Here is a 26,515-nt window from a genome sequence, read left to right on the forward strand (position 1 = left end):
GCATCCATATTATATACTAAAATACTGCATATCAAAATATTGATGATATTGCCTCTATTTGTTGCATAGTTTTCCATAGAATGCAACCACCCTACTTACTTATTGTCCTATGAAGGGCACCCATGAGAATTCCAACTTCCAATTATCTCAAAGAGCGCTAAAAAGACATCATTGTGCATGATCCCTTCACAATAATATCTCTGGGATGTGTTCAGAGATGGACTTGCGGAAATAGGATGACTATATAATTTATCTTCCCTAAATGGAACATTTTGGGAAGTGAAGGGGGCACTATTAGTAAATTATGTCTAAACCTCAGATTTTTCCCTGTCTTCCTGGCTAACTTGTCATCTTCACTCTAATTTCACTAAGATTGTCAGGTTGTTTTCCAAAATGATCATACTCTTTACTGTTCTTCCAACAGTCAAAGATTCCCCATCACCCCCATGTCCTTGTAAACACCTGGTATTATCCAGCTTTCCAGTTGTGACATTCTAATGTGTCTGAAGGGGTCTGTGTTGTTCCGATTACCAGTGACCTTGAGTGACCCTTCTGATACCAGTTCACCATCTGAGCTTCCTCTCTTGCGAATAACTTCTTCATACCCTTTGTGCATGTTTCTTTGAGGTTTCCGGCCTTTTTCTGGCTAGTTTGCAAGACTTCTTTTTATATTTTATGTAATAATCCAATGTCACTTTTTTTAGAGGCAGTTGTAAGCATGGCAAATTCTTCTCCCAGTCTGTCATCTGTCTATTAGTGTTGTTTATGAAGCTTTCCATTTACGGTTGCCACGGTCACCATTTTCTCCAAAGATGAAAAGACACTATTATCTTCTCCTCCAGGCTCTGGCTCATTCTCTAGCTCTTTGCATATTCTCTACAAAACAACAGTAAGATTGATAGTAACTGAAATGTGGCCTAGGCTATAAGACATCAGGACCTGCGGAATGGGGTAACAGAGCAGAAGAGGACTTTGGACATCACCTAGTTCAAACCCCTCACTTGACAGATACATTCTGAGTCACAGAAGAATAAGTGCCTTGACCAAGGGCCCAAAGCACAGGTCTTCTGCCTGATTCCTGGGGGTTCATGTTAGCAAGCCTAGGCGCAGTGCCAAAGTGTCTTTTCCTCCAGCCATTCCTCACCAGGACTGACTCCCCCTTCTGTTTCCCAGGTTTAGGGTGAGCCTTAGTTTTGTTTCACGGCTTACTTAAGAGGTAAGTTGACCTCTTACCCAAGGCTGAGGGTGTTAAAAGGCTAAAATGCTTTCATTTTTGGATGTCGTTATTATCAGCACATGCTTATTTCCTGCATTTTCAACATTTTCAGAGTAAAGCCAAAGACAGGTGCCCTCACCTCGCTGTGGACAGCATCTCTGAAAAGGACACACCCAACCTCCTGAGCCCAAAGCCAACAAACCGCAGCTCCGCGGCTTCCCCTGTTTCATATTCACACGATGCAGAACACATGGGCCAAATTTATGTCCCTGCAATTTGCCTGGCAGCCGGCATTTAAATCACCAAGGTTCGCGGCTCCACATTTTAGGGTGTTGTTTGCAGTCCTGCGGCCAAGAGCTCTGAAGGAACGAGCGCACACGAAGGCTCGTTAGGCGGCCGGATGTGAGGGGGCTCTCCTGGCAGACTAATTAGTATGCTGCAGCATATCTGCATATCTCTCAAGTAGACATCGTTTGTGTCTTTCTTCAGTGACAGGGGAGCCTGTTCAGTAGGACATCTTACCTTTTAATATGCAGGGTTTGTTAGAAGAACCGCTCAATTCATATTTTCCTGGTTTGATGGGAAGCGAACAGCAGTGGCAATATTAATCTGTAGTAACCTGTCAGTGAACTCTACAGCTAATATGATGTAGTTATGATTTTACCATCAATCAGGACCGAACAGGCTCTGGGCAATCCTTACAGCACAGCCTCAAAAAATCTAATTGTGCAAAAGCTTCATTGGTTTCCAACATTTCTTTTTTATCTGTCACAGGCTTTAGGCCTAGTACACAACCTTTTATTATTGGCCTTATTGCATTAGCTTGTTGGACAAAGGAGAAAAGGCTAAAGCAGAGGGTTCCCCTGCATTCCATCATTTGTTTGCATGCAGGATTTTATTTGACAGTCCCATATTGTTTTAGATGTAGATAAAAATTATTGGGACATATGGCATCATATGAACTTTTGAACTGCCAATTGTCAATGTGCTCTAAAGGACTAGCGGCATTTAACAATTCCAGTCCACCTTCAGAAGCAGAGATGCCACATGGACAAGCAAATAAGATCTCCCCAGAGAATTGCATTTTAGAGTCAATATAACCTTGCATGTTCTCCTTGACCAATTTTTATGCCGGGGAGGAGTAAAATCACTCCGAGATAGAACATTAGCAACTGAGATGATCTTTAGCCAAAACTGAAGTTGAATACTTGTGATATGATGATAAGGAGCAGTTCATTTTCTCCAAAAACCTGCGCACACAGTGTGAAGTCACATGGGGCCACACGGCCTCCTCTCCTATGCAGAACATTTCTCCCCTGTGTCTGAGACACTGTCAGACTCGATTCCCATTAAAACATGTGTGTAAAACACAAATCCACATCAAAGTCGGTACAGCCCTTGAGTCTACAGGGTTGGAAGGGACTATAAGACTTAAAACATATAAAAACATTTAGGAAGATGAACTATTAACTTTATCCATTGAGGCATTTTAATCTTTTACATCTTAAATGTGATTGGGTCTTTGGAACTGGGAAATTGCTAATCAGCATGTTGGGTAAATGTTTCTATTTTAAAATGTGCACATTTAGAAATAACAGCTGGCCATAAAGTGCATATTTATGTTTGTGATTTAATGTATCACAAACTTTATATTTTATTTCATTTAGCTTCACAAAGAGACCACACTATTTTTTTGCGAGCCTTCTACAACAGCTTTATGACTCAAGACACACATCTGACAATAAATCAGATATGTATACAATGCCTAAGTTTTTCAAATTTGAAACGCCTTTTAATCAAAAAAAATTAAGGATTATATCCACTCCTTACCCTGTTTCACTTATTTAAAGACTCAATAGAAAATTCCTATTCATTAATCAGGAAAAATCTGCATAGCATTACAGCGATTGTCTCTTGAAACACTGCACCCTCGCTTCAGAGGAAACATATTGTGTGTACAGGCACATCAACCACACAGCTGAGGGTTAACTCTTCACAAGCCAGCACGCACATTGTCCACAACCTAATAAAAACAACTACACAAACCGAGGAAATGGCTGTGACATCCTGCAAGAAGCGTGCAGGAACGCGCCTTGGAACTACCGAGGCAGCTGCTGGGGCAGAGAGACAAAAACAGGATGTGAAAATTATTGCAGGAGCGGTGGTGATTTGAGAGTTCTCTGGCGACCTCTCCATCATTGGTGAGATTTTCTTTTTTTTTTTATTTTTAATTGTCTCTAGAAGATCCTTTTCAAATGCCTAAATCTAAATGATCTTGAGGAAGACCACCTGAAAACATCTGAGCTCTGGCAGACCTCTTGGCAATTTGCAGCTCCTGATGTAACCCATTTCTGACAACGTGGTTGGCATACCCCTAACACGGGTTTTTGTCAATACAGGAAAAAGTTTTAATTTGTCAGAACAAGTTTGTTTCTGAAATATCATAGCTGAAGTGAGGAAGAGTACTAGATCCAATTGCGTTGTTATTAACAAGCAAAAACATGACACAGAACATTCCTATGAGCAGGTCCAAAGTCTGAAAACTAGGAAAGGGTCCAAAACTAAGTAATTACCCCCAAATAAGAAACCTAGACAGTCTAACCTAGCTGCTGCTGAACACTCAGACCATTTTTTAAATTAAAAAGCATATACAGAGACATAGCTATGATAGACATGCAACATTCATTACAAATAACAGTCTCTCACCAAAAGTAAAAAGTGCTAAGCAAATGAAAGATATCATTTTACCAACATTCTCCTTGGATGGATTGGAAAAAAGATAACTGGATTCATCTTATCAATGTCTCAATAACTATAAATTGGAAAATATGTCTTTCAAAAGAGTTCATTGATAACAAGGGCACATGGTTTCTTGAGGTGAACTGGAGATAAAGACCTGGGGGCAGAGGGATGGTGAACTTCCTCGAAAAAAGTCTACCTGGTCATAGTCAAAGATAAAGATACTGAGTTATGCAGGTGGAAAAAGCTAATGAAACCCACATATTAATTAAGTGTAAATTTGAAACATAGATAATAAACATTACTATGCAAATTGTTTATATTTTCAAACACTCATACCTTCAGGTGTACGTGTAAATGTAAATATACCTTCTCATGCCATCCTCACGAGTTTTTTAAATAAAATGTCTATTAAAGTGCATCTTAGGTACATATAACTCTGGCCGGGTTTGTACTCACTGAGAATATTTCCTAGACCTCAGATAATCTAATATAGTTTCATATAATTTATTTATTTTTTTTTTATTTTTTTTTTAATTTTTTATTTTTTATAAACATATATTTTTATCCCCAGGGGTACAGGTCTGTGAATCACCAGGTTTACACACTTCACAGCACTCACCAAATCACATACCCTCCCCACCCCCTTCTCCCAAACCCCCTCCCCCCAGAAACCCTCAGTTTGTTTTGTGAGATTAAGAGTCACTTATGGTTTGTCTCCCTCCCAATCCCATCTTGTTTCATTTATTCTTCTTCTACCCACTTAAGCTTCCATGTTGTATTTTTTTAATTATACTCTTGTTTGGAAGGTACAAAGAACAACATTAGTCCTGCAACCTACTGAGCATAGAACAAACTAAAAAATGTAAAAGTCATAATTACAAAATGTGTGAAGTTCAGCAGCCAACGAGAGGGAAACACAATTATAAGCTCAGTTGGTCAGAATACAATAAAACTGATAAAAAAAAATACAAAGATTAATTTCAAAATCATTAGAGAAACATCAAGTAATACATGAATCATTGAGGTATGATTAGTCAGGTCCTTTAGGAGTCTGTAGCAGAAAAATGATAAGAATTAAAATGAAAATCCCATCACATTTACTTGCATTCCTGTTTGGATAACGTTATAGTATCTATACCAAATATTTAGATCAAGGCCATAGGTCAAATGAAATATATGCTATGTGTCAAATGAAGTATTTGGTTGAACCATATGAAACTGCCATTTTGTAGGCCAAAATCAGTTGAACTTGAGAAGCCCAGGTGGTTCATATATCTTAATGCATGTTGTAATGTAGACAATTTAAAACAGTTTTTGAAGTCAAATGGGCATGTATGAATTCCATCTCAGTTCTACCACTTTATCAGCTGTGAACCCTTAGGTAAGTTACACGCTTTTACCTCTCCTGTAATATCCCCACCTAGATAAGGGCATTGTGGTGTCCACTGTTGGAGTGTTGTGTGTATTAAATGTGTAATCCATGTACAGTGCCTCAGACAGGGCTGTGTCCCACCTAATGAAAGTATAGTTCTCCGAAGGTTTATTTTTAAATCAGTAGTTTAGAACAGAGAAAGGAGGGACCCTAAGTCTTCACTCAATCTTCTGAGATGTCCCATGATTTTAAGTGTTTTGGGCTTCTGGTCACCTTCCAGAAAAGCCACACCTGAAATAAGCCAGTTGTCCATATAGGTGAGGGCATCCCACCAAAACTTCTGCTTCAAATCAATGTCAGCTTCATCTTTGAAAGATGTCTTGAATCTCGTTTCCATTCTTCACTCTGCCAGGGACAGTAGAATTTAAAATAACCAGGAAGACACAGAGAATAATTCTTTGAAATTCAATAGCTGTGAAGTTGGGAAGTGAAGTAGGTACCTCGGGAGCTTTTGTCAAGCTCCTCACACTTCATAAACAATTTGATAACTCCTCAATGCCTGGTGGTACTAATTCCATTAGCCTTATGTATTTGGGTTAATCTCCAATCTCCCTTGGGGTAAGCTTTTTCACACCCCATCCAGCCAGAGAAATAAGTGCTTATCAAACTCTGGAGGATGCCAGTCTCTGGCTTCTTCTCAGTAGGGTCCTCATCTCCAACATCCAGTATGCTCTGCCCACAGAGGCCTTCAGAGTGAATTCCATTGCCTATACTATCAGCTTTCTGACTGAAGGACAGAGAGCCCTGAAATACCTTGAACAATAAGCTTGTGGCTGTGATGAGTGATTTCCATGTAATATTCCATTTCGTTCTCACGGCCACTTAGAAATGAGGAAACAACTTCAGCCTTACCATAGTCACACTACTAGGTACCAGGAAATCCCAGAGTTGGACTTCTCTGTCATCACATCCTAGTGTTTCTGAAAATCAGGAACAGCCTGAGAATAAACATTCTATAGAACATTTTTCTTCTTCTTTTTCTTTCCTTTTGAGTAGAATTTCTATATCAAATAATCAGCTAAAGATGACTATTTTGCTTATTACATATTCCAGCTCATTCTCATTACCCCTCAAAATGGGTCAACATCACCCGGTCTTCCATTAGTGACTAAAAGTTACTCTTCTCTATGATTCCTAGCATTTCACCTTTAAAGGGAACTCTTTCAATGAACTGATACATTGTTTTCAATCTTAGCTCTGTCCTTCCAATCCTTGTCCCTGGTATCTTTCAACTCTGGCAACAGTTCCCCATATCGCAGGTTTTTCTGGTTTTAAAAATATCAGACTTTGCCCACTTGCACCTTTAGAGTCTGTGCAGGCCCAGGATCTCTGCCACAAATCAATATTCTACATTAGAGAAGTGCAGGCATGAGCCAATAGAATTAGTAGAGAAATTTACTGTGCCTCAGCTACAGCTGGTAGAGACTGCAGAGGAAAGCAAGCAGATGTTTGTTTGATAATGGTGGTTTCCTTCAGCCGTCAGAGCCCAACACCCAAACTCCGTCAGCAGTCTGTCCAGCTTAATAAAAAAGGATAAGGGAGATTTGGGTTTCCTCAGTTTATAATGCCAATTGAGTTCTCCTTCTACTATTTCATTGCAATGTTCCGTGTTTTTCATGGTTATATTACGGAATAATATCATATGACGTTTCAGATTTGTTGTGAAAAAAAGCAAGGGTTTGGATGCAGGCAGGTCAGAAGCAGTTATCAGGGTCACAAATTGCTAGGCCCCTGAGGAGAAGACAGTACATATACTATGAACCCACAGTAAGCCTTGCTATCTACTTCGGTTTTGTTTCTTCTTTGGATCTTGTCTATACCCTGAAATGTTTATCAAAAATATTCAATCAAGATATATTTCCTGAAGCTTACTATGGCAAAATCCTGAGTCAGGTTCACAAGAAAACTTATAAATGAGAGTATAATAAATGTACAAATATTAATAATACAGGAAGACTGACACAAACTTGGGGGGGGTGAGGTCAAAGGAGGATGTTTAAAAGATGGAGAGATGAGATTATATTTTTTAAAAAGCCACTTCACCTTGAAGTCTTGGTGGAACTTGGGGAGCCAGAGGCAAGGCAAGGGAAAAGTAGAGGAGATGTTGGGGATAGAGGCACAGACTTGGTCAGAGAATAGAGAGGAGCTGAGTGGGCTGGTCATAGGAGTTGGTGGTGAAGTAGTCAAAGACAAGCCTAGAAAAAAAAAGAGCCTAAAGCTTGGAACACTTTAAATGGATTTGATGTGGTAGACTACTGGACACCATTGAGGGACTCTGAGCACAATCTGTCCAGTCAGTTCTGTGATTCAGGAAGGTCACTGACCATCAATGTGTAGGTTGAATTTGTGGGTAGAGAGTAGCAGGAAGTTAGGCGTAACAGAGGCATGAATTAAAATGGTAACAGGAAAATGAAATGGAAGCTAAGCTAAAGATTTGATATTAAGGGGCTAGAAAATGCAGAACTTCCCAGATAACTAAGTGATGTGGTGAAGGGTGATAGTACGAGAAGAAGGAAGGGTCCGTGGCAACTGAGACTTCAAAACTTGGGAACTGGGTGCCATTAAAAAATCTAGACCATTGAAAAAAAGGAACTGATTTAGACTCACTGCTCAGTGTCTCAGCATTACAAGTGGTTTTCATGCAGAATTTCATCTCATGTTCACCATTTTTATTAGAAGCTATGTTATTCCCACTTTACTTCTGAGGAAATTAGGACTCTGATCATAATCAATTTTTCCAAAGTCACACAGACAGCATGTGGAAGAGTGAGGATTTGAACTCAGCTCCGTCTGGCTTCAAAGCCTATACTCCATTTCAGGGGTTTTTCCATCTGTGATCTGAAGAATTCTAGAAATCCTCAGAGATTCCTTGGGATCTCCTGAAGGGGCATGATGGACATTGAGCCTCTGGGGTCTCATCTTGGTTCAACCTGGCTTAAGATTTCCTTTAGTGAAAGGGTTTTCCTACTAGCAAAACCAGCATGTCCTATTTCATCTTATAAGAATGAGAAGGGCTTGTTTTTGGACATGGTGAATTTGAGAAGCACGTGGGAATGTGAAGTTGTCCAAATGATAAACATGAAGAAATGATCTTAGAAATGGTACAGGTTCAGGAGAATGTGGAGAGGATCAGTGCAAGGGGTTGCCTAGTTCCATGCTGGTATTAGCTTCCTGGTATAAGTAATCATATTCTTGCATTTCTAGTATTACTAATCACATTCAACAATCCCATTCTTAGGTGGAATGGCTAGGAGTTCCTAATTGCCTTGTGATGCTGAATGCTGCTCTCTTGAATGTCTACACACCTCTGCTCCCAACAGTTAGGTATCCAATTTATCAATAATACTTGGGCTTATTCCCAAACAAGTTTTTGTCAGTTGCATTTGTTTTCATAATTCATAATTTTATTAAATACTATGTAAACCCATGCAAAGTGAATGTAAAGGAAATAAAGCTTTTCCTTGAAAAATAGGTTGAATTATTTGGAAAGAATAGACAAGTTATTGCCTTCAAATGAGATGGGAATGAGATTATTGTATAAAAAACCAAAAAAATCTAGACAGATGATTATTATTATTAATTCTTATTATCATTATTACAGCATATAGTACAACAAAGTTGAGTTGACCTTCAAGCATCAGACCTTGGCCTTACACCAAAAAAGTGGGAAATCACTGTATGTTGGTATGTTTGAAGTGAAAATAAAATGTTACATGGGTTTATATGTATTACTTAAGATGCTTATTTAAAATGACTTATTCATTAACCTACAATCAAGTAGGATAAGAATCCATCTACTATGTATTTCTAGTCCTTGAACAGAAAGGGGATTTTTACTACTTGAGCATGGGTCAATCAATGGACTCTTCTCTCCCTAGGTCAAACTAATTAGAAAATTTGGCAAGGAACAAAGAAAATTGTTGAACGGGGTTGAAACTTCGTAGAGCCAATCAATATGAGAGGGGACAGGGGTGAGAGTTTATATATATATATATTTTTAAAGATTTTATTTATTTATCAGAGGGGGGGAGGAGAGAGTGAGCACAGGCAGGCAGAATGGCAGGCAGAGGCAGAGGGAGAAGCAGGCTCCCTGCTGAGCAAGGAGCCGGATGTGGGACTCGATCCCAGGACGCTGGGATCATGACCTGAGCCGAAGGCAGCTGCTTAACCAATTGAGCCACCCAGGTATCCCGAGAGTTTATATTTTAAATGACTTAATTACAATTTCTACTTGGAAAATTAGGTGGAAAGAAATTTCTTCTCATCTTACATATATGTAAGCTCACTTATGACTCACTGGCACAATTCTGCCAATCTCCACGGTAACATAAAATAAGATTTCAGGCCAGGCTAGCAGGGAACGGACTGCCGTGAAGCCATTTTTAACTGTATACACAAGGTCAGATTTTACTTTGCTGCCCTGGAGAAATATGAGGAGCTGGAGCAAACAGAAGGAGAGGCCATGCTGCTCCCCACCAGCTGCTGCCTCGTGACCCGGAAGCCCTGAGCCTCGGCACCAGCCATGAGGCCTGTGTCTCTAATTGGCACTGCAGCCCGTTAAGACTCTTCCCTTTGTGTGCCCTAGACTGCCAGAGCTAGAGAGAGAGAGCGCGAATATGTGTGTGGTGTGTGATCACCTGCTTCCCTTCTCTTGTTGCCATGGGTTACGGAGCCCAGAGCTGGAGAGTGGGGCCAAGCACTTGGGGTGGAAATAACCACGTCAGCCTCTGGAAAAAAAAAAAAAAAAAAAAAAAGAAATTAGAAATAAGGGGCAGGGAAACAATGGGCAAAGGAACAAAAATCAACATCCCAGGGCAGCCTGACTCTGAGCAAGGAAGCCAGGCTGCCAAAACGAGAGCAGCCCTTCATAAATCTAGCTCCCACCACCAATGCTGGTCTGAACACCGAGGAAGAGAATAGAACAAATGCACATGTCTACAGCAAGCCTATGCCTACACCCCCTTGGGCCTGATGTACAGGTCTAGGATCCACCTCAGAGAAAAACAAAAAGTCTGTTAAGAGTTAAGTCAACAGCAGTCAGGGAGCCCACCCGATGCATAGCATTATGGAGTACCAGGCACTGAGTGGAGAGACACACCGACAGGAAGGAGGTTGTGACCTTGGGGAGGCCACTATTTAATTAGGCATCTTAAGTCTGTAAGTCAGGCTTCTTGTGAACCCTGCACCCGAATACTCATTACTCTTCTTATTTGATGGCCCATCAGGGAAAAGAATGTGTTCCCACCTCTTTCCTATGGCTTCTGAATATTTTATATGAAATGGCATAGCTTTTAGAAGCAGAGGGGATTTTTCAACAAAGTCCAATCCCTGGATTTTACAGCTGGAAAAAAGGGCTCAGAGAGATTAGATATCTTGATCAAGATAACCAGCCTGCTTGGGGCTTGTTTGTTTGGTCTGGGTTTTATTTGTTTGTTGGCTTGCTTGCTTTCTACAGAGGAAGCGAAGGGGAAAACAGTCTTAAAGGAGGTAGCTATTGTTTACTTCTATCAGCCTTAGATTGGACAGCCAGGAGGTGAGAATCCCACGTCTCTTCAGACTGAACTATCCAAAAAAAGAGATAAAACTAAGAGCCTTGCTTTTCTGATAGGGCCAGCCACTGCCTTTGGATGTGAGGATGAAGGTGGCTTCCCACCAATATTGCTCAGTCCAAGTCTCACGGATGTCAGGACATTTGGATGGTCATTAGGAGGGACATGCTAGTGAAGGTGTAACCTACAAGCCTTTCGAATTCAGACCATGACAACACTGTGAGCTTCCAGGAGCAATTTCTTCCTTCTCTGACACCTGTCAGAGGAAACGAGTCCTCAGTTATTACAGTGCCTGTTGATTTTTGCCATCCTCTCCTTCCTCAAGGCTGTGGTGAGCCTTGTTTCTCCCGGTTATCATCGGCTATTGGCAGGAAACGGATTCCATGAGAGGTTGTGGCAAATCTGTGGGCCTGAGGGAGCTAGCTGACTAATTGACTAGCCAGCTGCCGCTCTCTTTCCTGCTCCATCTCCAACTTGCTAAACACAGTGAGGTGGCCATTCTCTTTTTGGTTTCCAATGTGTCTTGCTACCTCAAGAATTTAGGCTCTCACATTAAAACATGTGGGAAGTTGTGCCAATTGTAGGCTTCTGGCAGACAATGTAAAAATGTAATATCTACTTGATGCCAGTAAGGTAGAGATAACTATGGCTGCTTGACTCCATGACCCTCCTTGAGAAGGCTAATGTTAGAGAGGGTTGAGCATGACCCTTCACAGAAGTGTGTCAAGGTTGACCAGCTCTTCTGTCTCCCCTGAGCTCCCCATGGGGGTAGGGTGGGCAGAACACAAGGGGGAAAGTCTGTCACAGCCTCTGTGAATGTTTATCAGGAAGCACTCGAGAGCTCTGGTGCTGGGAATGCATAAGGAGCTGTAGGCTACACCTTGGAATGCAGACTGTCCCAGGAAACCACAGGAGACAGGTGTGTCCAGGTTCACAACCCATCCAAAATACCACAGCTATTCCAAAGGGATAGAAGGGAGTTAAACTTCTCTCTGTTACACAAATTAATCCAGATCCTAAATCCTGCTTATTATTAATGCTAGATATCCTTGAGATGGATTCGTCAGCAAGTCCTTTGATCTCGCTGGCCCTCTGGGGGCTGCAGATTTCGCTCAGTAATCAGAGTCCATAGATCTTTTTTCTTCAGGGGTTTATATGCCATGAGTTTTTAAAAATCTTTATACCATGTGCTTCTTTATTTCACTTCATTCTCTACCCAATCACAGCCCCTGCTGAAGGGATAGGTCTAGAGGAGCCTGTGTTAAACAGGGTACCCCTACTCTATCTGGCCCCAGTTGATGAGACCCAGGGTAAACCCCTGACCCAAAGGCAGGCTGTCCACAGGCTGGCCAGCAACCTGTGATGTGGTCTGGCCTATATCACTATGAACTGGACCAGTTAAATTTGCTCTCTTGAGAATATAAACTATGAAAATGCCGAGAGAATGAGTCAGTTAGTAATAAGAGCTGAAGTTTAAAAAGAATGGAGAGGGAACATGTGTAAGCTGGTTAGAGGGAAGAGGAAGTTATGAGAAAGCAAGAGCAGCCAGTCCGCAGAGAGGATAAAATGCAACAGGTGACAAAAAGAAGCAGATAAACTGATAGAAGGTATCCCTGTGGTTCCTGAGAGCAACAGAGAGCATAGATACTTTCTAGAACTGTCTCCAGCCCTGGGCATTTTCTATTTCAAATGCTGTCGCACAAGCATCCTTGCAATAAATCACCTCCGTAACTCTGTTCATTGCAACGAAAGAGAATTACCCAAATACTCGCCTAGTATTTAGCCCAGTGTCACGTGCTTGACTCTGCCTATCTTGCTGCTTGTCTCCAAGGTGGTCCAGAGACTCTTGTCTGTCCTAGATCCCTCGGGGGGAAAGGAATTCTGTCATCCTTGATGACTTTACAGAAGCTGCCTTAGGCCATACTCCATAGGTACATCAAAATCTGAAAGAATGTAAATCTTCATTCCAGAGATTCTGCTCTATGGCAAAATTTTAAACCCATGACGTGTTTCTGTGGGTTGAAAATGTCTTTGAACATGTGCTCCCATATCCAGAGCTATGATTAATTACTGGTTGTTGCTGCTGGTTATGCCTACAGCTCTCAGCAAGAAAAGAAGTAAAAAGTATTTGAGCTTTTACATTTTCTATCTGACAAAGAGCCTCTTAAAAAAAGAAGAAGAAAGAAAAAAAAAGAAAAAAAAAAGAAAAGAAAAAACAAAGCTGGATGTAATTTATAACAAGGCTCCCATATTTTCTGGGAAGCCTGGGCCCAGCCAGCATCTGTCCTGAGAATAGCTATGATTCAGGCAGGTGAGGTGTGCTGCTTCTTCCCCACACACAAACTTACCCCATCATGCTCTGTGCACATTTCTGAATTAGTTCCAGCTAGTTAGTGTCACTGCAGGACAATTTAGACTGCCATTGTTTGAGTGTTCAACATATTCTTCGATGATGGATTCCCAGAAAAGGCGAAATCCATTACTTACACACAGTAGGAAAATAAACCTTCTCCCCAGCCCACAACATGAAGATTGGAAAGCTTTTCATTTGAGACAGATGGAAATTTTGCATTCAAGGGGCTTTGTCAACTCTTTTAATCAATGTCTTTCAGAAAAACAAATTTAGCAATTCGGCTCCTTTATTCGGTAGGGGTGAGGTGTAACTAAGGGTATTAGCTATCAGTGAAGGGTTCATGGTCTATTAGCTGGCACTAGCTTGTAATAAAGTGCTGCTAACTGACAGCTATGCCTGGAGGTGGTGTCACAATAAAACGATAATGACAAAAACCTTCCAGAATTGAAAAGTACAGGTAGGGAAGCTCAGTTCAAATAGTATTTCGCTCCAGCTGGAAGAGAAACACCATTCCCATGGATCGAAGATATTCCCGTGGTAGAGTCACAATAGTCTTCAAGTCAATATGGCAGGTTATTGATGTTCTCTAAGCTCCTTTCAAGAGATGCCCAAACGTTCTCAGTACTGGGGCCGCATAGGGAGATGACGTGGATGGTGTCCAATGAACTGCAGGTCAGGAGGTGAGGAGACCTGTGCTTAACAGCAAGGGCTCTGCAGGACATCCCTTCAGTGGCCAGGGAGACTTTGGGTGGTGGCCCATGTAACTGGATTGGGGCAAAGAACTGTAGGAGACTATTTCCCAGAGCGTGTTCCTAGGAATGGAGTAGGTATAACTGATGAAAAGGAGTCCAGGATCAGACTAGTTGGGAAAATTATGGGTTAAGCAAAGCTACACAGGTTGTAGGATTTCTTGAGTCTTTTAATAGGCTAATTAATCTGTAAGAAAAAGTATTGTTTGTGGGCTTCCCAGTTTCTTTTTAGCAGGAGGACCATGGGAGCCTTTTTATGGAGCAGCTATCTTGTGGACTAGCATGCTGGGGAAATTCTTTTCCAGTACTCACTTTCTGCCCCACTCCTGACTCTTCAAACGAACCTGTCATGTTGTCTCTGCTAACAAACGTAGTTCTGGGCTTATCCTCAGGCTCTTCCCTGCCCCTGTTCCATCCTGTCTTTAGCCTTCCCTTAGACACTGAAGGTCCTGTCAATTGTCCCAGGGACAGCTCTGACTCCGTCTCACCCTGACTGGGCCCTCCTGGATTACACTCCTGGGTGAACTCTTCATGCTTGGAACAATCATCTCTCCTGGTGCTTCCTCACACCAGGTCTCAGAGCCATGGTTCCCTGTGGGAGGCCATGTTCAGTCACCTTAGTCCCTTCAGCAGGCGAATCTGAGCTGATTATCCAGTGGCCACACTAAAGAGCCACCTCACTTCAGAGCTCCTCATGGGGACATGTCCTGTGCAACCTCCATCCTTTATGGGGCTCTGAGGTGTCATGAGGGGCTTGCAGACTCCAGGAGGCCTTCAGGGGAAGAAGTAGAGCTAAAGGTGTTCCCTCACCCCCTGTATATTCTCTTCCAAAATCTGTCACTTTCTGTCTCAATTATAGTCCCTTCCTGCCTTGCATAAACAGCTGGCTTGGGGCAAATCCATGAGGAGGTGATGCTGTTCTCCCAATCCCCACTCCTTCTTAAACTCCATCCCCCAGGTATCCCCTTTGGAGCCTCTTTCCTCCCACCCTCATCTAACCTTTTCCCCCTGTACAACCTGCTCTCATTTGATATCAGCCATTTACATGTAAGTATAATTTTAAGTCAGTTTTTACCTCTCTAGGGACATTTAAAAAATATTAGGTAATTAGGAATGGAATGAGTGGCCGCAGGAAGTAGGTTAGGGAGCTCCATTCCCTGCATGCTAAAAACCACGAGATTGCCTTTGCAGAATGCTAGTCCTGGCAATGACATTACGTAGGAGAGAGGGGGACTAAATGATTCTGTGCCACTGGCTAGGTTTCCAGGTGGTAAAGGTGGATACACAAATCTCATATTTCGAAAAAGTTAAACCTGGAGCCAACCATTTAGTACTGTCATTACAGCTCTTGCCAGCTGAACTTTCATGCAATTTTTTTATATTTTTATGTCTTATACTGCACAATGGCATTATTATTTGACTGTGCCATATGGGAAAGAAGACAAGAAAGTGACTCAGCGTTCTAATAATACGTTTTCTTTCTTAACATCAGTGGATGCAGAGATGTTCTATTTCCCAGCATGTTGTGGCTCTATAGATACTCCAGTATTTGAAGATGTAAAATGACAAAATAGAACCAGTAAGGAGGAATTGAGAAGACCGAACCCAGTTTTCCTTCCATTCCTGTCAGAAGTGACTCTGTGCCAAGCCATTTAGGAGAAACCAGCTTTGTCTTTGGTGCTATTGAGAGCTGGGGCTGGAGTTGGCGAAAGGAGCATCTCAGAAGACCAAAAGGGGGAACTGAGAGCTTACCTTGAGCAATGTACTTTGTCAACACCTGGAATCCCTTCATCACCTAGCTCAGTGCCCATATTTATTGAACTAAATCTGTATCAAATTTAAAACTGAGCTTGGAGCAAACCTCATTTGGTGTGTTAGGGGGCAAGACACCAGATGAACTATCATTTTTCTTTATTTAATTCTACTCTTGCTGTTCTTTGAAATGAATGAAGTTGCAAAAAAAGGGGGGTAAATAATCTTTACCTCATAAGATTATTATAAAAACTAAATGACATAATTCATATAAAGCAATTAACACAACACAGGCCATAGCATTTGATAAATGCTTGTGATGATGATAATGATGATATATACACATGCCTTCTCCCAGTCATCGACAAGAAGTCTGGGCTCAATCATTTATTTTAATATTATGAAGGTGTAACATCAGATACCTTTGTAGTGATAGAGCAGTTCTGTATCTTGTTTGTGGTGGTGTTTCACACATCTGTACATGTGACAAAGTTGCATAGAATTATATACATATACAACTGCCAGTGAATGAAATCTGAATAAATTACATGGATTGTACCAATGTCATTTTCCTGGTTTCGACAAGGTACCATAGCTATGTAAGATGTTACCATGGGGACAATGGGTGAAGGTATGGAGAACCCCTCTGTACTATTTTTTGCAACTGCCTGTGCATCTATTACTATAAAATAAAATAAAATAATTTTAAATAACAAGAAATTATTTAAAATTATTTAAAAACAAAAAGGTTGTAAGAAAGGATTCATGATTTTCCCATATTTGTATAACCTCTAAACGATTTCATTAAAAATATAGATGTTCTTAGGTTTCCTCATTTACTAAAAAAAACTTAAGAGAAAAATTCTCATCTCTTCCTGGAGATTATTATTGTTTAAACAGGAACCATTTCTGCCAGTAAATGTGGTTCCATGAGTTTGAGACAGATTTATACAAATAGCTGATTTATAATATCACTCACTTAAAAATATTTTATCTTTAGCTATATAGTATAGGTGTTAGAATTTAAAATGTTGCTGAGCAGCTGCCAACTATTAAAGTTATAATAAAATCAAATGGCCATTACCTAAGGGGGAGAAACATGCAAGCACAAGTCTAAAGAAACTTTATAAAGAGAACAGATAAAAAGGTACAATATGTTCTTAACAGAAATTGTGCACTTTCCCACCCCCAAATAACATATTATGCTTTATAAGAAATCTATCTGACTGTGAATTCACGGAAAGGCTTCCCAAGGAAGTACTATTTTCTGTAGCAGCTTTTAGCCGCTCAACTCAGAATGAAGAGACTTATATTTGACCACTAGGTGTCACTGTTGGTGGTGGCGTGGGCTATAAGGAGGGGGAGGGGAAATTGAAAGCAATCTCTTAGGGGATTTTTTTGGATTGTGAGGGGTTTTTTGTTGTTGTTGTTGTTGTTTTTTAACATAAAATTCCCATATTATTGCCATTTTGCCTCTCTGTGTTAAGAAGGATGACGTGGAAAGGAAATAGAGAAGTATGAAGATAGAGTTCTTGGAGAATTTCTATACTCATGGCCCATCACATCACTTGGAGGTAGGAAGTGTGTGGCTTAACCATGGAGCTATAATACCCAACAAAAACTGACTATTAAACACAAGCCCATTTTAATAGTTCCCTATCCACATGGCAGGAAAGCAGAAAAACATCAATTACTTCATGTTCAGAGAAGGAAACAGTCCTCAGCCATGTCTGCCTGGTGCTTAAGAACTTAGATGAATAATTTATACCAGAGAGCAGAGTGAGGGTCAGCATGTGTGAAGGGGATTTGAGGAAGGAGCTATTGAAGCACATCAGAAACACCATCCGTGAGGCCACAAACAAAGCCTGTTGGAAGAGTCTCAGGAAGTTGAATGGGATTTTTTTCCCCATCAGCTATCAGTGAAGTATAATTTAATTCTGGACTTGGCTATAAGAAATGGGAACTTTTTCAAAGCCCATGGAAAATCAAACAATGAAAAAGAGATTTTCCTGGTGTTGTACTTGGCACAGGACTCCAGCAACAGCAAGATGGGTGGTGCCTGTCTGGTCTCTGGAGGGGGTCGTCCTTTTCTTCAGAATAGCCTGGGCCTGCTGCCAAGCCTCAAGGTCAGGGGCCTGTTCCTGGGGACCCAGTGGCATACCGAGGATCTGTGGGCCTGCTGGGCTCATTGGCAGAAACCCGCAAAGGAAGTTGCTATGTGCCAGTGCTATTTCAGGCAAGCGTCTCTAGCTGGAGCTGTTATTCTTTCACTTTCCTAAGGGGGGGGGGGGGGGGATAACGTTAAAGAAAACCAAGGAGTTGGGATGGAAGGGAAGTTGGAGGATAGAACCCAAATGAAGGGTAGAAATCACTAATGAGCATCCAGAGGATAATTTTTTTAAATGGAAGGAGAAGTTGACCAGATGGTGCCCAACTTTTCATACTTGAAAATATTTCCTTGCTCACTTATATTAGAAGCTAATGCACGAAGTGATCATTTCTGTCCTCTACTTTAGACATTTCTCAGGGCGATATTAATGCTTTATTAACCACATTCACTGATGGCAAGTAAGTGAGATAATCACTGAATAAATGAAAAAAGAGGAAAATAAGCAGCTAACATTGACTGCTAACTATATGCTAGGCATCATTCTCAGTGCCTTCTAGGTATGAGCTAATTTAATTATCAAACAACCCTATGAAGTAAGCACTGTCATTATTCCCATGATAGATGAAGAAACCGAGGCAGAGAGTCAAATAGTTTGCACACAGTCACAGAGCCTGTAAGTGGTAGTCTGCCTCCACAGTCACTCATCGAAGCAGTCACAAAATCAGGACCAAAGCTGGAGTTCTGACCCTCGTCACCCAGTTTCTCCTTTTTGGACCACCTTTTGCCATCTTGTGATTTGTGAAATGTCTTTCCCAAAGTCAAGATGCTAACCAGAGACCCACAGAATGTTTGCCCAGAGGGATTTCTTCAGCCAGAGCTATGTTCTGACAAAACGCTACAACAAAAGATGAAAGGCATGCTGTGGTGGGAGGTATTGGCCATTGATTGTCATGTCTCTTAAGGCTGATGGCTCCAAAGACTACCTCAGGTAGCCCCTTACGACTTCTCTCTGGACCCACTTACAGTCGCATTTCTACATAATGCCTTGTCAGAGTCACTAGCTTCTATGAGAATATATATCAACTACCCATTGTGATCTACATGAAAGTGACTTCCAGAAACTGTAAGTAACAGTACTTTCTATGAAAATATATCTTTTCCAAGAGATTTTAAATGCCTACCCTCTACCACACCACGTATATATAATACATTTTTGCCAAAATAAGTTTAAACCAGTTGCATAATTGTACACAAAGTAGCTAAAGCTTCACATAACGCCTTGTGGGCACTGACTTAGGGGGTGGAGGGAGAAACAAAGAAAACATATGTGCTCTCTAATAACCCTGGGAGCTGTATTGATTCTAATGGATAGTTTCTAGTCCAGCAGTAGTATTACAGTTTGTCATTAATGGATGTGGGAAGACCAGTTTCCTCAGTTGGAATGAAGCCACTATTAGTAGATAGCCCCCTCCTCCTTCAAAAAAAAAAAAAGAAGAAGAAGAAGAGAGAAGAAGCAATCCCAGGAAATAAGTAAGCATTAGCTCTAGAAAGTAAAAACAAACAGAGCACAAAATGTTTTGTGGAGGTTCTCATGGTATTACTTTAAGGACAAATACTAACTATGAACTTTTAATGAGCCAGGGTTATTTCTTGGTTTGTCTAGGAAGTCAATTATGCAACAGAATTAAGGGGAATATAGTATTTAACTGTCTTCAAGTGACAAAAGAAATCTAACTTTCAAAATCCCTCCTCAAATCTGATCTTTTCAAAAATGTTTTCTCTTTTACTTTGCCATGTACATATCTAGATACCAATTCTGCATTATAGGAAACTATCAAAGTAAAGGGAAGAAAAAAAGAAGTAAACATAAAATGTCTATTAAGATGATTGCACTTGAATGCAAAGTTCAAAAAAAAAATTCTTTCACATTCATGAAACCTAACTGCAATAAGCAATCAATTGTCAATTTATCAGAAGTAATTTTTCACTAATGACTATATTTTATAATCATATTTTCAACAAACACTTTTGTGGTCTGCTATGGACTGGATAGTATCTCCTCAAAATCCATACATTAAAGACCTTACCCCCAGTGTGACTGTATCTGAAGACAGGGCATTTAGGAGGTAATTAAAGTTAAATAAGGTCATAAGAGGGTCCTAATATGGTAATATTGGTAGGTCTTATAAGAGTTAATAAGGCCTTATAAGAGATAGCTCCGTCTTTCACTCTCCATGAATCTGTGTTGAGAAAAGGCCATGTGAGGACACAGCAAGAAGGTGACCTTTTGCAAGCTAAGAAGTTGTTTCATCAGCTGCCAGACCATGATCTGACACTCCTAGTCTTGAGACCTGTGAAAGAGAAATTTCTGTTAAGCCGCCCAGTCTATGGTAAATTATTATGGGAGCTTGAGCTAATACGGACTCCTCCTCTGTGTCAAAGATATTACTATTTGCTGGTCTACAATTGTGTTCAGTTCAGATATGGTTTTGCCCTCTTGAAGCTTATGGTCTTGTTGGTGTGAGAGACATTAAGCAATTAATCATAAAAATAAGAGTATAGCTATTAGTTATAACAGTGAAATACAAAATTTGAAAGGTAATTCAAAAGACTGAGAGGAATTCAATTTAGCTTGGGAAATTGAGGAAATGACATTTAATCTAAGTCTTAGAAATGAGGAAAAAGTTAACCAGATGATGAAAAGAATAGAAGATTCTGGACAGAGGAAACAGTATTATATGCAAAGGCCCTGAGGCAGGAAAGAGGATGTTGATTTTAAAATAACTAAAAGAAGTGAGTGGAGTTACAGTACAGTGAGCAAAGAAAGGACATGATATAATTCATGTTTGTAAAATATCACTGGGACTTCTGTGCAGAGAATGAATGGCAGAGGGAAGTTGCGAGCTGATACAAAGAACTAGATAGAAAATGGGACCTGAAAACAGTGACTTCAACTAGCGTGGTGCCTGTGAAAGTAGGAAGAAGTAAAAGAAGAGTCCAAGAATCCTCTGCAGTGGAAACAAAAGGACTCAATGTTTTAATGAGGGTGGAAGGAGGTGGTTTTCACACTGGTTTTCAGTGTGAATAACTAGTGTCCATATGCGGCATTTACAAAATGGGAATAGGTGGAAGAGGAGCAGATTTGGGAGGTGAGAGCCACTGTTTGGAACTGCTGTTGCACTTGCTTCTATGAGGTTGATCTTAAGAGTGACCGTGACACTATTCTCTGCGGTGAGACTTTGGGTGTATCATACACACCAAATTCAGTAAGTGATAAGGATAAGTGACAACACCAGCAAGACCAGTACAGTTCCAGTAAGACTTTTTGGATGTAGGGTACTACGGGCTTGGATTAGGCTCCTGTTGCAAATCTACTTCAAGGGGCAATATCCATTGCTGGGCAGCTATCAAGGGAAAACCAGGAAAAGACAGCACACGAACTTGTCCAAACCTCACCCCCACACTGAAGGGCAGGGTCACAGGTCACAGATGAGCTGAGGGAATCCTTTAGGCTGAGCCAATACATGGCTCAAGATACCTGGGGGACATAGCAGTTTTCCCTGGATCCCTGGGCAGAAAGGGCTTCTGGAGGGAACTAGGTCTCACTTGTTTCTCCCACCATAGACTTGGTGCCACCATCCCACCACCACTGTGGTCCTTTAGACATAGGACTAGGAACTCTTGCCAAAAGCCTTGAGGATGTATTACCCTTCCTTGTTCTTCCAAATAGTCTAATATTAAACAGTAACATGCAAATATGAGAAACATATTGACTATTATACTTATCTTAACAGGTATGGACCTATAGCTATCACAACAGAGACTGTTGGTTTCTTTCTAACTTCCATTCTTTCCTCCCTCCATAGCAATGGGACTGCAATTCTTAATGAGGAGACGATGGAAGATAAGACTAGCATTGTGGCGATGGAGATGAAAAAATGTGGTGGGCAAGAGAGTTGCCCCAGAGGTAAAACCAGCCAGAGTTGGTGGTCAATGAATATGGGGACTGGGGGAGATATTCTAGTAGACCAAGACAATGACCAGGTGCCCTATTTGCAAAAGAGAGCAAATAATGATTCTGTTTCCAGACACAGAGGGAGAAGACCAGGTTTTGGGGGGGAGGGGTCATGAGCTCCACTTTGGATATGTTCATACCCATGAAGAGATCTGAAAGGGGCAGCTGGTACACAAGCCTGGAGGTGAAATGAGGGATATGGATTGGAAATACAAATTTGCAAACACCAATATTTCCTGATTAGATAGGGAAAGATGAGCTGGCAAAGGAGACTAAATATAAAAGGTAAAAGGTGGAAGAGAAAACTAGGAGAGCAGTTTGTCATGAAAGCCACAGGAGGAGAATATTTCAAGTGGGAGGATCTGACGATGGCATAAAGTGCTTCTGAGAGTTTAAGTTCAATGAAGACTAAAACATATCCCTTGAATTTAGCTACATGGAAGCCACTGGTGACTCTGGGGAAGTTTTTTCCAGTGATGAGGGAAGCCAAATTAAACCAAGTTGGACAGCGACCAGCATGTGCAAAACAGAGCAGAAATAAAGGCAATGCCTCATTTCCCTTGCCAACTACTCCTCCCCAGTCACCAGTACTCACTAGCAGTGGTCAGAAGCTCCTCTCAGTAGTCTTCTACATATAAAGATCACTGTCACCATCAAGTAACTCTACTCAGGGCACTATTGAAAAAATGTAGTTTTCTCATTGTTTTTTTAAGATGATCTTCACCTATGATGGAACAAGTTTGAATGCTATTCATGGGGACAAAGAGAGATGTGCAGACTGATCTGTTCACTCTCTTTCAATCCCATTTGTAAGAAGGTTGAACACAGGTTTGGAGTACAGCCATTGGTCAGGGAAGTGACTAAAGCTTCCATTTGGGGTCAATGTCTGGTCCTCTTTGTTCTGCTCCTATCATCATCCAAATGACCTGCTGAAATCTCCTGTTGTGCACAGCTAGCGAATAGAGAATCAGATGACAGGATCCTTCCTCTGTGCGCTATTCATACAGAAGGAGGGGAAAAGCAAATGTACATATTAAAGACAAATCAAGGCAGTGTTCTTTCACCCAAGGCCAATAATACAAATCTATTCCTAATAAAGTTCGAAGTTCAGACTTGGGGGGAAAGGAGCAGTAAAAGACAAGGATGTTAACTGAATGAATGGAATGTATCTACCAAAAAGAGGGTTCTCAAGAAATGGTTTTAAAGTGAGAGTTCTGCCGTTTGGTACAGATTAAGAAAGATATTTATAGCCCAGGAGAGTAAAATACTTGGAAATGGCTTAGATACTAGAGGGATGGAAACAAAAAGAGACTGAGGAGTCAATTCTAGCTCCAGGGTTTGTACAGATCTGCAACCCCTCGTCAGAAATCCCCCAATCGAAAAAGCTCTAAAAATCGAACATTTTCCCTTAACTTACTGGCAATCGGTTCTGACTCGACCTGAACACATTTGGCTGCAAAACCTAATCTGGACAGATGTAAAATTTTTCACAATTACCTCACCTCAAGGTGAATATTCATATTATTGCAGAAATATTAATGTTTGATTGCAGAGTGCTGCCTGTATCCTACTGGGATATCAGACACTGTAACGCAGGTGACACTGAGTTATCTTCCTGAAATACAAAAAATTTTGAATTCTGAAAAACATCTGGCCCCAAGAATCTGGATAAAGCATTAGGGACTTACAGGAGGAGGGGTCAGGAGAACTATATCCCTGACCCAATGAGGACGATTAACACAGAACAAATACAGAGACCACAGCCTGGGCAAGATATCCATCTTCAAGGGGGCAGATATGAGGCCTGCAGTCTCAGTCAGGGGCTGTGAATCAGAACCTAGCTCTGTGTTCTTGTAAGAGGGAGGTTTGAAGGGCCCTGATGGTCTCCAGCCAGGAAACCCATGTTTTTTGAAAGTCTACTGCATGCCAGGCACAACTCATTACCTCATTTTATTCCCCACATCAGCCCTATGAGAAGAGAAAATAAGAATCATGGAGTAAATGGGACAGTTGGGAATCATACCAGGTCTGTGTGACTCCAAGGCCCATTCATTGCCCATTACACCATGCCGTTTTCTCATTGAATATAAGTCAATGGGCTGAGTACTAGAGAGAGCAATTATAGCTAATTCTTACGGAATATATTCTATACGCACATACCTCACTTACTTCTCAAAACAATCAAGCTGAATTGGTGTATTGTGATCCCATGTTTCAGAAGGAGAAACCTAGGCTTACAGAGGATAAGTAATTTGTCCAAGGTCTTATAAACCTAATTAGTGGTGGAGCTGGATTTCACATTGACATCTGTCTGTCCCCAGAGCTGGCTCTGCTTCCTCGAATGCTATGGTTCCTCCTGAACATAGATTGCTGGTGCCATTGGCTGGATATTTATATGCACGTGCACGCATGCACACACACACACACACACACACACACATACACACACACAAACATTCAACCCCTTTTCATAATAGCCATGTGATTACCCAAAGTTAAGTGTCAATGGCCTTCTGGAATCTCTCTAAAGGGTGAAGTGATAAAGGTCACAGTGATGGCCACAGAAACCTGTTTATTATCAGGAGATTACACTTCCTGTCACTTAAATGAGCCAGAGACTCCCGGACACTCTAGCAAGTCTCCCATTACACAGGAGAACAGCTTCAACGTCAAGAGAGTGAGATATGGGCAAAGGCAGGGGATGTGTGCTTTTCTTCAGCTGTTGACGGTTGGTCAAGTGAGTCTAATGGCTTATTAATAAGAAGCAATTAATTGTGTAGCCAGCCCAGTAGTTCTAAGAAATGAAATCCCAAATCTGATACACGAAGGGCATCAGGGACTGAATAACTGTTAAAAAGCAGTTTCTGGCACTGCTTTGCATCAATAAAGATGTAAAGAACAAAGGAGTAGTGTGCAACTGCACGATCAATAGACACTTGAAATACAAAAGCTGAAAAAGCGAAGAAATGTGGGTAATATCTGCTTTCCAGAGAGGAATTCGGAATCATGGAGACACAGAGTCGGAAAGAGCCTCAAGAGGTCATCTTGATCCACAGCCCAGATTCTACCTGGCTCGGGACAGCTAATCTTTTATTTAAAACATCCAGAGAATTGTAATAGACTGTATTCCAAAGAAATAGGAGAATGTGCATTTATATTGCAGGCAATGGACACCTGGTCCACTGGGAGCAAAAATCAGAGTCCAGAACCCTGGAATACAAAGAATTTCTGGACTCATCAGACCTCCTGTAATGAACAAGACTGACATATGCCTGCATTCCAACAGAAATCATGTGAAATCAAAATTTCAGCCAAAAGAGATTTGGATCCTATGATGGGAAATCTTATAATTCTAAAGCCAGAACTCATACATTTCAGCCACTGAAATGAAGGGATGCAGGGGCCACTTGGGGGAATCCTCAGGTCCAAGTGGTTGTTCTGACAACCCATTCTACTTGGCAGGAGATAATATTCACATGGAAGGGACGTTCACATTTTTTTTTATGATAAGCTAAGAGAATTCTAATGCTAAACTGCAATTAAAACACACACACACACACACACACACACTTGGAGATTCCAGGAACATGAGAGACTTAGGGTAATAGTATTAGTATCATGATGTTAATTTAATAGTTAGGCCTGAAATGTGTAAGGTTTCCATCTTTCAGTGAAGTTGCACCAGCAATGTCCCTGCATCTAAAATTCCTTAGTCCTATTAATAAGACTAAAGGAAGACTCAGTAAAATGTTTAGAATGTTTTGAGATCTCTGAACCCCTTGGGAACTCCAGGCATAAAAAAAGAACAGATTTAATGATCTCTATATCATGCAATGCTTGTTGCCTAGAAACATCTCCCAAAGATTAGTAGATGCTGTTTTTGTCCATACTCCTGTATTTCTGAGTCTTTTACACTTCTCCATATATGCAAAGAGAGAAATATATATATAATTTATATCTGGTCAGACATTGTTTCATTTCTGGGAGCCTTTTAGGGATGTGCCAAAGAATTCAAGGGACCTAGGGAGTTGTTCAATTGGTTGGCAGAGCATTCCTATGAGGTTTAACACACTTGGTCAAAAGGATTGCCAAATCAATGCGATAGCTGACAAAATAAAATCAAAGACTCAGGGTTGAGGCCAACATTGTAACAGTGATCTCTTTCTTTCAGTCTAAGAGACTTTCTTGGTGAGAACAATCCCCTTTATGGGACCTGAACTGCCAAGCAAAGGCCATTTATTTTTTTTTAATTGTTTGCTAATTTACTAAGATGACGAATAGCTCATTATCGCTTTATTTATTTATTTATTTAATTGAGGGAGAGAGAGAGAGAGAAAGAGATCACAAGTAGGCAGAGAGGCAGGTGGAGAGAGAGGGGGAAACAGGCTCCCCACTGAGCAGAGAGCCCGATGCGGGGCTTGATCCCAGGACCCTGAGATCATGACTTGGCCGTAAGGCAGAGGCTTAACCCACTGAGCCACTGAGGTGCCCCGAAGCAAAGGCCATTTATAATGAGACTTTTCTTTTACTTAGGAGATTGTCTTCTAAACTAGTCAAATCCCATGGGCCTTAAATATAAAACTGGCTGACACAACCT

The 26,515-nt window shown here is 41.0% G+C and overlaps 1 long non-coding RNA gene across 1 annotated transcript in view; it reads right to left on the bottom strand.

The window, feature by feature from the left end:
- Nucleotides 1-215: 215 nt before the first annotated feature.
- Nucleotides 216-26,515, bottom strand: part of LOC131828112 (uncharacterized) — an 81,595-nt gene continuing 55,295 nt past the window's right edge. The window contains exons 3-5 of the long non-coding RNA XR_009352238.1: nt 10,028-10,117; nt 5,622-5,735; nt 216-876 (exon numbers count right to left, since the gene is read on the bottom strand). This is a non-coding gene — a long non-coding RNA (uncharacterized LOC131828112). The remainder of the gene's footprint in view (nt 877-5,621; nt 5,736-10,027; nt 10,118-26,515) is intronic.

This window comes from Mustela lutreola, chromosome 3 (genome assembly GCF_030435805.1).
Source record: "Mustela lutreola isolate mMusLut2 chromosome 3, mMusLut2.pri, whole genome shotgun sequence".
Taxonomy (NCBI): Eukaryota; Metazoa; Chordata; class Mammalia; order Carnivora; family Mustelidae; genus Mustela; species Mustela lutreola.